The following is an 11,970-nucleotide window of genomic DNA, read 5'->3' as shown; positions in this document are numbered from 1 at the left end:
ATGCTAACCAGCCCCTGTTCCAGCCTGCATCTGCTCTTCCCTTAGGCATCTACCCGGCAACTCTGCCATCCAGCCTCTGCTCTGCCAATAATACCAGCCCTCAACGCCAGCTTGTTATATGATCAAACAAGCACCTCTGTGCTTCCTCCCAGGCTGTCCCCTGTCCATAGGAGCTCCCCATAAACACCCACAAGGCAACCCCATTGTTCTCCTTCACAGCCCTGCTTACAAAAAACTCGACAACAGCAAGTCAGCTGGTGTGCTGAGCCCACCGCCCCTCCCGCTGACCATCGTAGTCCCAGTGTTTCCTTCGGCTCTCCCAGCTGTCTCTTGCCTGATATGTAAACTGTAAGCTCTTCAGTGTGTGTGTGTGTGTGTGTGTGTGTACTCCACAATGTGCCTGATCTTTACTGTCTAAAGTATTACAACTGGGTGAAATTCTGTTCTCACTTCCACTCCTCCTGGGCCTGTCCTGTGCCATATGGGAAAGGCAGAAATAGGGCTGGAGAGGGGGCATCACTCAATTACTTGCGTGACCCCTTCTCTGAAGATCTCTCTCAAGCCTCCAGGACATTCTCCCTGTTCACATTTTGCCTTAAAACTCCTCCTCTTTATTCTGGTTCTCTTGAAACGATAGTAAAACACCCTGGTGACACGAGGGGGACCAGGCTCAACTGCCCTGTGCCTGAAGGGTGCTGCATAGAGCTGTGCTGGACTAGACAGGGTTGGCAGGTAGTTCCAGAATGATTAGAGCAATGCAGGCTGCAGGGATGAATTCTTTATGACTTCCCATTCTGCAGGCACAGGAGGCTTTCCTGATAAAGAGGCAGGAATAATCCATACTCCTCTCAGAGACGCAGCCTATTGATTTTTAAATTTCTTCTATTCATGTTTAATACTCTTCATTGTCTGGCCCTCCTTATCTCACGGGGTGGTTTGCCTGTTGCATTCCCAGCTTTGCCTGCGCAGCTCCCTGCTACCTGCAGGGCCAGCTCCTGTTACAGCTCTTGGGGAAGGAGGGGCTATGTTCTACTGCCACTTCCCACGGAGAGCAGGCATGGAAGGCAGCGGTGTTGCTTAAAGGGCCAGACTGTCCTTGTTCCTAGTGTAATCCCCTGGGGAGTGCGCATTACAGGTCTCTCACTGTGCCCGATTTGCAGAGGGTGAGTCAGTTACAGCTCTGCTTAGCGAGCCTGCCTCTTTAGCTCAAGTTGGAGCAGTTCGGGCCTTTAGCACTAGAGCTCCCCAGTTCACTCCCTGGTGCGTTGGCCAAGCTGGTGAACGGGCCTAACACAGAGCAGTCCTGCTGCTCTAGTGCCATGCTGGGGTTTTAATTCTGTACTGACGAGCACCCATTCTAGATAGTCCACGAAGGTCTCCCATCCAACCACCTCCCTGAGCTTGTGAGATCAGGTAGTGTCACAGCATAAGGCAGTATGGCTACACATTGATCACCAAGCAGGCATCTTGACTGCCCCTCACCAGTATATTCCCATGTGGTTTGTCTTTTCCAATTCCAGATGTTCCCACCACTTCCTTTGGGAGACCATTCCGCAGTCGAATCAACCTTATGGTTAACAAATTTATTTGAGCATAAGCTTTCGTGGGCTACAGCCCCCTTCATCGGATGCATCTCTTGTTAGTCTCTAAGGTGCCACAAGGACTCCTGTTCTTTTTGCGGATACAGACTAACACGCCTGCTACTCTGAAACCTTATGGTTGAATCTCATCTGTCTGTTTCACTAGGCGACGATAACCCATCCATCACTGTCTAAACACCACCCAGGGTGCCTTGGCACCACTGCTGTTGTAAAATAAGAAACGAATGCTTAACTAGCAACGGAAATTAATTAATTAAGACTGGGGTGAGTGGGTTCAGTTAAATGAAGAACCCACACCCAGCATCACCTGGATCTCAAACTGAACTTGGGCTGACCCCTTTTGGGCTGTGAATACGTGTGTTATGGTAGCACGGAGAGGCTCCAAATGACATCAGTGTTTCATTGCGCTAGGTGCTGTACAAACACATATTAGGCTCTTCTCACCCAGAACTGTCTTTCGACCCATCTTAATGTAAGGAACAGAGACTTGGCCAGTCACGAGAAAGGAAATCAATATGCCCTCCACCACAGAAATGAAGATGTTGAGAGTCACACTGCCTGGTGTGGGACCCACCAAAGAGCACTACTCTCAGGTCAGCCTGCTAGAATACAGGGCACATACACCAGACTGACGGTGTATTCTGTCATAAGACTTTACCAAGCCAGTAACAAAATATTGTACTAGTTATTATGGAGCCACAGACAGTCCCTTTCCAGCTCGCTAGCCCCTCATGCACCACCCAGGCAAACCAGATTTCTGTGATTAAATGGTTATTAAGACCAGAAATCACATATATTAGGTTCTTCCAGTTCCAAAGAACCAAACACTCAGCCCAGGTCAAAATATACTTCAGGATCTTACCAAGTACCACGCTGCAGTCAGTCTTTAGTAAATTACTAAAGATGTATTAATAAAAAAAGAAGAAAAGGAGAGAGTTATAAATGGTTAAAGAGGGATAGCTCAGTGGTTTGAGCATTGGCTTGCTAAACCCAGGGTTGTGAGTTCAATCCTTGAGGGGGCCACTTTAGGGATCTGGGGCAAAAATCAGTACTTGGTCCTGCTAGTGAAGGCAGGGGGCTGGACTCAATGACCTTTCAGGGTCCCTTCCAGTTCTAGGAGCTAGGTATATCTCCAGTTATTTAATTTAATCATATATGTTACAGTTGATTTCAGAGTTTGTACAGCAAGATAATAGCAGTGATGTTAAACTTGCTGGTTTGTAGTAAGTCTCTCTGGATCACCCAAAAGATCGGAGGTCCAGTCCATTGTTCAAAGCTTAGAAACCAAAGTCCGGAGATATGGAACAGGAAAGAGGCCAAGGGATGATCTCATAGTCTCCATTTATATCCTTAGCCCATGTGCATGGAATTTTACTGTCTCACACAAGGAGTCAGGGATCACTTGTTCTACGTGCCCTGATGAGTCACTGGGTCTCCATTGTCCATATGCTCTCTGAGGCGTCCTCGGGAGGGGCCCACTGGAAGAGTTGATTCTCCATAACAGCTCATCAACCATGGCTGGCTGGTCTTGGGGTAAATTTGTCTTGTGGGTGTTACCCAGGAACACAACATGTTTGAAGTACAAACAAACAGCAAAGATTCATAACTTCATATACAATGATAAAACACGCTTCTAAATAAGATAACATTGCTCAACTGGTTACAACTTTTCCAACGAGACCTTGCAAGAGATCCTTTGTATAAGATTTATCACAGTTGTGCAACGGTGGTGATACATCAGTGGTGATACTAGGGTGACCAGATGTTAAGGGGAAAATATCGGGACCGCCACAGGGGACACTTTTTTTTTTAATACATTCACCCGTCCGGGAGTTTGGTGGCAATTTGGCAGAGAGCCCTTCAGTCGTGGACAGTCTTCGGTGGTATTTCGGCAGGGGGTAATAAACCTTGCCGCTAAAGACAGAAGCACCCGCTGCCGAAGACTATCTGCGACTGAAGGATTCTCTGTTGAATTGTTGCCGAAGACCAGGAAACAAAATATCAGGAAAAATGGCGTCCCGACCGTACTCTGGCCAGGACATGGGACAAACTCAAAATTGGGATAGTCCTGATTTTATTGGGACGTCTGGTCACCCTAGGTCAGGGGTAGGCAACCTATGGCACGTGTGCCGAAGGCGGCACAGGAGCTGATTTTCAGTGGCACTCACACTGCCCGGGTCCTGGCCACCGGTCCAGGGGGCTCTGCATTTTAATTTAATTTTAAATGAAGCTTCTTAACCATTTAAAAAACCTTATTTACTTTACATACAACAATAGTTTAGTTATATATTATCGATTTATAGAAAGAGCCCTTCTGAAAACATTAAAATGTATGACTGGCACGCAAAACCTTAAATCAAAGTGAATAAATGAAGACTCGGCACAGCACTTCTGAAAGGTTGCTGACCCCTGCCCTAGGTGATACCTTCGTGGAAACATGGCCATCTTTCTTTTTATACAGCATCACACTGAGATGGTCAAATTGTTGGATGCTTTGTGAAAGGAAATGAAAAGAGGTTGGTAGGAGCCTAATGCAGGTTGCCCCAACTGAAGACAAGTTGAGGAGGACTAGGCTACTTTGGTATGGGCATATCCAACATAGACCGGACAGCTGTAACGGTAGGATGGCTCTTGCAATGATTGTAGCTGGGAGATGACCTGGGGGAGACCAAAGACTCAGTACATGGTCTGGATATCAATGGACCTCAGAGGGACTAATCTGCACAACAGCCCCGCACATGATCATGAGTTTTGGAAGAAGGCTGTAAAAGTTGCTGATCCCAAATAGGGAAGTGGCAAGGAAGATGAGGACAATGCTGAGAACTGTCTATTATGATTTAAATAGACAAGGGATGGGCAAGAGGTGAAATGACTTGCCCAAGGTTACTGGTAGAGGAGAGAGTCCCCTCACTGTCAAATCAGCACCTTAGCCACAGGGCCATGATGCCGTTCATAATAATTAATAAAAATAGTTTGCTGCTAGACTAACGATGTCCTGCCTGCACTGCTAATTATACTCATACCTAGTTCTTATGTAGTGCTTTTTATCAGTGGATCTGAAAGTGCTTAGTGAAAGAGCATTGCAAGAAACATGCTTGGAACAACTTCACCCTGCAAAACTGGTACAACACCTTGCATCCGAATATAACAGCCATCCAAAGAGTTTTGCAAGCATTGTTCAGACCAGCTGGTTGCAACTCTGGGGTCAAGGTCTTTAGTTCCGGCCTGGGTGAACGGATGCAGTTTACGATAGCCTACTGACACTGGGAATAGGCAGATGCAAGATGCATGTACTGCTTCACAGTTAGATGTAACCCAAAAGCCTGTTCTCCCAGCCATGCTGCTGGTCACTATGGGGTAGTCCATAGCCCATTTCATGCAATCGCTTCCTGCCGTGGAGCAGACTGAGACCAGCTGAACGATCAGCAGCAGAGACATTCCTAACAAGAAAGCGTTTGGGTTGAAGAGGGAACAGAGGTGAGTGACTGTGTAGGAAGAGAGTTAAAAGCAATGCAGCAAGCAATCAAACAGCAGCCGTGAGGAAGCAGCAAGCAGGGCTGGGACGCCTGAAGCCTGGCAGAACCAGGTGAGCAATTCAGTGATGACAGAAATGCTGGGTGCTGTTAGAGCTCTGGCTTATTTCAGAGGCTTTGAGTCTGCTCCTGCTTACATTTAAATCAATGGAACAACTCCCACTGAATTAAACTGGAGAGGGGATGGACTCGATGTTTCGCCCACATGGGAGACGATGAAAGAGCAAACAACACATGACGGATGTGCAGTCATGTTGCTTAGCACACCACTGGAAAGCGCTCAGATACTACAATGATAAGTGCAGTCCGAGCCCCGATACAGAATAAAATAGCGTGGCAGGTTTGTAGAGTTCTTTTTCGAGTGGATCTGCATGTTCCCAGTAATGGATTCTGTGCCACCTGATGGTGCTTTACGGTAGAACCTTCTCCAAGCAGATGGAAGTGAACGACTCCTTTGGATCTGGGTTTTCTCCATTAAAAGTAACTTCTTAGACTCATAGTTATTGGTTATAATTAGGGCTGTCAAGCAATTTAAAACATTTATTGTGATTAATTGCACTGTTAAACAATCATAGAATGCCATTTATTTAAATATTTTTAGATGTTTTCTACATTTTCAAATATATTGATTTCAATGAGAACACAGATTACGAGTACAGTGCTCACTTTATATTTATTTTTATTACAACCTCATACAAGTACTGTAGTACAGTCTCTTTATAATGAAAGTTGAACTTACAAATATAGAATTAACAATGTAAAACTTTAGCGCCTACAAGTCCACGCAGTCCTACTTCAGCCAATCGCTCAGAAAAACAAGTTTGTTTACATTTGCAGGAGATAATGCTGCCCACGTCTTGTTTACAATGTCACCTGAAAGTGAGAACAGGCGTTCTCATGGCACTGTTGTAGCCGGCATCGCAAGATAGGGTGGAGAAGAATAGCAGAAGCTCAGACTTGGGGATAAGAGGCCATGTTTCTCACACCGGGCAGGGAGAGCAAGTGGGTTGGGCTCAGCTTGATGTTCTGGTGATGGCTCTTCTCAGGGGCGGCTCTAGACATTTCGCCACCCCAAGCACGGCGGCATGCCGCGGGGGGCGCTCTGCCGGTCGCCGGTCCCGCGGCTCCGGTGGACCTCCCGCAGGCGTGCCTGCGGAGGGTCCACTGGTCCGGCCGAGCACCCCCCTGCGGCATGCTGGCAGAGCGCCCCCCGTGGCATGCCGCCCCAAGCATGCGCTTGGCGTGCTGGGGCCTGGAGCCACCCCTGGCTCTTCTCTATGTTTGTGTGAAACTCTCATGAGGGATACAGCTGAGTATGCTTGAGGTCATATGGGCTTGGTGCATAGGCACTGGTATTTGGACAGAACATAGTTTGCCACTAGCAGATTAACCCTCCTCTCCTCAGGCTTTACACCTGCCTTTAAAGAAATTTCCAGGCAGCAGGTGACCTCAGAACTGCACAGTTTCTTGCCCTTTTCTCTGAAGCAGCTGGTGCTGGCTACTGCCAGGGACAGGATACTGGACTTACGCAGACCTAGGTCTGATCCACTCCGGCAATTCCCATCTTCCTAAAAGATTCTAGTGCAAAATGCTAGGCAAGTATCTGACCCTTCAAAATTTTCTGGTGGGGAAGGGAGGTTCAATCTCTGACCTTTCATTTGTATTTACAGCAGCACCTAGAAGCCCTAATTGAGATTAGGGCCACCCTGTGCTAGGCACTTTACATACATAGAGACCATTCCTGCCCCCTAAAGCTTACAGTCCGGAGAGACAAGACAACGGGTGGCAGGAGAGAGGATGCAACCTGCCCAAGGTCACCACCAGAGTTGAGCCTAGAACTCGAGTCTCCTGGCGCCTAACTTGGCACCTTATCTATAGGGCCATTGGCTGGCTACAGGGCTGCTCACAAAGCTGCTGATAGTCCTAGTAATATAAACAGATCAGCTCTAGCTCAACCAGAAGTTATGAGTTTGATGCAGAAATTATTGGGTGAAGTTTTTTGGCCTGTTTTATGCAGGAGATCAGACAAGCAGATCATAATGTTCCCTTACAAATCTACCAACAATAGCCTGGCCAGCAAACAGACCATCAGTTGGTGAGGCTGGTGGTGACGTACTTTGGTATGAAACCCAGCTGCTAGGGGTCCAAGGAATTAGAGGAAGTCCAATGCTGCTGACTTGGCCTACACCCACCTTCCCGCTAAGGAAAGGAGTTACGAGATCCCATCCAACAAACGCTTCATCACTTGAATAACTTTACTCACCTACTGACGTGTCTGCAGCATCAGACCCACCATCTGCCACAAGCCTACTGAAACGTGGTTGGTGTTTTTGTGAAACAGACAGGGCTTTGCTTTACATGGCATCTGGCCCAGCTCCTACTGAAGTCAGTGGTAAGTCTTTCCCATGGTGCTCAGCTTCACTTCACTAAGATATAAAAAGTCATGTATACAAAATATGATGCCTCCAATGTCATTGTGCTGGGGCTTGTTTGTTTTACTCAATCTGCTGATCACTTCTAAATTGGAAGTTGGCGATCTGACAAACTTTCTTCTTGGGTCAATGATATCAAATGACTAAAGATAATACCCTTGAATGAATAATGAACGTGATGAATTACGGGTTTCATTCCCTCATCAGTTCATTATTCACAGTGGCTCTTGCAAGTATCCTTTGTATTTTTGTTAAGTTAGAGCTTCTCTAATTGCGTTTGTAATGATAACAAATGACTTTGGAAGCTGTAGGTAAGTCCTGTGCTTCTCCAAAATGCACTGATGTCTTAAATTAAATCGGTATAATGAGCCTTTTTTAATGCTGCCATGTTTGGCATGCATTCATGGGAATATTTCAATATCCCCATCTGTTACCATGTGAAGTAAGGACTTGATTCACTGAGGTTTTAATACAGCATTGAGACACAGCGGGGTGATCCGTTAATACACGTCTTGAGAGTATTGTGCAGTCCTGAGAATTTAACCAGCTGAGACATACTTAAAGGCAGATCTGAAAACTTTCCTTTGAGTAACCTTGGAGCTACTCTGATAACCAATGCCTGTTACCACATGCAGCGAGGGCCCTAGACTGTACCTTTCGTAGAGCAGTGACAGTATCCTGCACACCTCCGGCACCATGAGGTTAAAGAGCAAAGCTGTAATAGTGGTTGTTAGGTGTCAGTCTAAAAGGTGGGCTGTTTGCGTTTGTTCTATGGGACAAGTCTCTGGGGAAAAAATAAGGAAATATCAAGAAAGGGCAAACCTGTTGTAAGCACTCGTTCTCTGCTGTTCTGAATACATTTCTTTTAAAGAAGCAGCAAAGAATCCTATGGCACCTTATAGACTAACAGACGTTTTGCAGCATGAGCTTTCGTGGGTGAATACCCACTTCTTTGGATGCAAGCATTTCTTTTAAAATAACTGTTCTGTCTTTTTACTCTTAGATTCTTCGTAGAATGATAGAAATGTAGGACTGGAAGGGACCTCGAGAGGTCATCTAGTCCAGTCTCCTGCAGAGAGGCAGGACTAAGCATTATCTAGAGCATCTCTGACAGATGTTTGTCTAATCTGTCCTTAAAAGCCTCCAATGACGGAGATTCCACAACTTCCCTAGGTAATTTGTTCCTGTGCTTAGCTACCCTGACAGTTAGGAAATTTTTGCTAATGTCTAACTTAAATCTCCCTTGTTGCCATTTAAGCCCATTGCTTCTTGTCCTGTCCTCACTGGATAAAAAGAACAATTTATCACCCTTCTCTTTATAAAACCTTTTACGTACAGGAAGACCGTTGTCATGTCCCCTGCACCCCCTGAGCCCTCTCTTCTCCAGACTAAACAAATACCAGTTTTTTCAATCTTTCCTCATAGGTCATGTTTTCTAGACTTTTAATCATTTTTGTTGCTCTCCTCTGGACTTTCTCCAATTTGTCCACCTCTTTCCCAAAATCTGGTGCCCAGAAGTGGACACAGTACTCCAGTTGAGGCCTTGTAAGTGCTGAGGAGAGTGGAGGAATTATTTCTTTTGTCTTATTTACAACACTCCTGCTAATACATCCCAGAATGATGTTTGCTTTTTTGTTTTTTACAACAGTGTTACGTTGTTGATTTCTGTTTAGTTTGTGATCCACTAACCCCAGATCCATTTCTGCAGTACTCCTTCCTCAGAGTGTTGCAGAAAAGTGCTTCATAAACATTGAATCAGGAGTCTTTAGTCAAACATCTAGTACTTTATAAACATTTAGTCATGGCTCTTCCCAACACCTCTGTGAGAGGAAAGCATAGTAAGTTATCTAGAATTCTCATCTTACAAATGAGGAAATTGAGGCACCGAGCGTTTCAGTGTCTAGCCCAAGGTGACCCAGTGACTTGGTCACAAAGCCTGGATTAGAAATTGAGTTCTTGACTCACATTGTCGATGCTCAGTCCACTAGATCATCCTGCTTTTGACAGTAGACTCATCAAAGGGGAAGTCTAAGGGATGGGGCAGAAGTATGCAGGAGGAGAGGCACAGAAGTAAGAGGAACATATTGTGCGTTTAAATTAAGGGTACGTCTACACTACGGGATTATTCCGATTTTACATAAACCGGTTTAGTAAAACAGATTGTATAAAATCGAGTGCACGCGGCCACACTAAGCACATTAATTCAGCGGTGTGCGTCCACGGTCCGAGGCTAGCATCGATTTCTGGAGCGTTGCACTGTGGGTAGCTATTCCGTAGCTATCCCATAGTTCCCGCAGTCTCCCCCGCCCCTTGGAATTCTGGGTTGAGATCCCAGTGCCTGATAGGGCAAAAATCATTGTCGCGGGTGGTTCTGGGTAAATGTCGTCAGTCACTCCTTCCTCTGGGAAATCAATGGCAGACAATCATTTCGCGCCCTTTTTCCCTGGATTGCCGTGGCAGACGCCATAGCATGGCAACCACGGAGCCTGTTTTGCCTTTTGTCACTGTCACCGTATGTGTACTAGATGCCGCTGACAGAGGCGATTCAGCAGCGCTACACAGCAGCATTCATTTGCTTTTGCATAATAGCAGAGATGGTTATCAGCTGTTCTGTACCACCTACCATGCCATTGTAAATTGGCAATGAGATGACGGTTACCAGTTCTTCTGTGCTGTACCATCTGCTGCTGTCATAGGTGCCCCTGGCTGAGATCGGCCGGGGGCGCAAAAGACAAAAATGGGAATGATTCCCTGAGTCAATCCCTCCTTTATGGTATCTAAAAATAGAATCAGTCCTGCCTAGAATATGGGGTAAGTGTACTAGAGAACCAGTGTATTAGAGAACCAGAGAGCACAGCCGCTCCGTGTCAGATCCCGCAGAAATGATGAGCTGTATGCCATTCACAGGGGGTGCCCCTGCAACAACCCCACCTGTTAATTCCATCCTCCCCCAGCCTTCCTGGGCTACCGTTGCAGTGTCCCCCCATTTGTGTGATGAAGTAATAAAGAATGCAGGAATAAGAAACAGTGACTTGTTAGTGAGATAAAATGAGGGGAAGGCAGCCTCCAGCTGCTATGATAGTCCAGACAGGACATTAAGCGTGGGGGAGAGGAGCCCAGCATCCCGCTGATATGATAGTCCAGGAAGAACAGAATCTTTTCTTTACACATGAAGGGTGGGGGCTGATGGAGCTCAGCCCCCTGTTGCTATGATGAAGACAGTTACCAACCATTCTGTACCATCTACTGGGAAATAGTAGCACTCATGGGCTGATGATGAGGACGGATACCAGTCCTTCTGCACTATACCATCTGCCACAAGACTGATGATGACGACAGATATCAGTCATATTGTACCATCAGCCACCAAGGAGGGGGGGCGAGGATGCTACAGTTCAGTGCCGCAGCATCGCGTCTACCAGCAGCATTCAGTAGACATAGGGTGACATTTAAAAGAGTCAAGAGACTATTTTTTTCCCTTTTCCTTCTGGGGGGGGAATGGGGGGGTACATTGACGAGCTATGCCCTGAACCACCACGGACAATATGTTTGACCCTACAGGTATTGGGAGCTCAGCCAAGAATGCAAATGCTTTTCGGAGACTGCAGGAACTGTGGGATAGCTTGAGTCCTCAGTCCCCCCTCCCTCCCTCCATGAGCGTCCATTTGATTCTTTGGCTTTCCGTCACGCTTGTCACACAGCAGTGTGCTGAGTCCCAGCTTTGGCGTCTGTCTGGAGATTTTTTTTTAAAATGCTTTGGAATTTCGTCATCTGTAACGGAGCTCTGATAGAACAGATTTGTCTGCCCATACAGCGATCACATCCGTACGGTCCATGCTGGAGCTCTTTTTGGATTTGGGACTGCATCGCCACCCGTGCTGATTGGAGCTCCACGCTGGGCAAACAGGAAATGATATTCAAAAGTTCGCGGGGCTTTTCCTGTCTACCTGGCCACTGCATCTGAGTTCTGATTGCTGTCCAGAGCGGTCAGTGGTGCACTGTGGGATACCACCCGGAAGCCAATACCATCGATTTGCAGCCACACTAAACCTAATCCGATATGGTAATACCGATATTAGCGCTACTCCTCTCTTTGGGGAGGAGTACAGAAACCGGTTTAAAGAGCCCTTTATATCGATATAAAGGGCCTCTTAGTGTGGACGGGTGTGGCGTTAAATCGGTTTAACGCTCCTAAAACCAGTTTAAACACGTAGTGTTTAAACCGGTTTAAACGCCAGGCCTAAGTGTGTCCCACACTCTCGCCGAAAGCTGGGGTGAGAGAATAGAGATACCAGGGACCTCACTGCAACGCTCAGAAGAGGTGTATTTACAAATCTCAGCACTGCAATCAATTAACAGTTGGAGTGCCTTGAAGCAAGCTTGCCTCTCAATCCATCCAGTTCT

This window comes from Mauremys reevesii, unplaced genomic scaffold (genome assembly GCF_016161935.1).
Source record: "Mauremys reevesii isolate NIE-2019 unplaced genomic scaffold, ASM1616193v1 Contig64, whole genome shotgun sequence".
NCBI classification, from domain to species: Eukaryota; Metazoa; Chordata; order Testudines; family Geoemydidae; genus Mauremys; species Mauremys reevesii.
The sequence above is the reverse complement of the archived record's forward strand: the minus strand, read 5'-3'. Positions refer to the sequence as shown.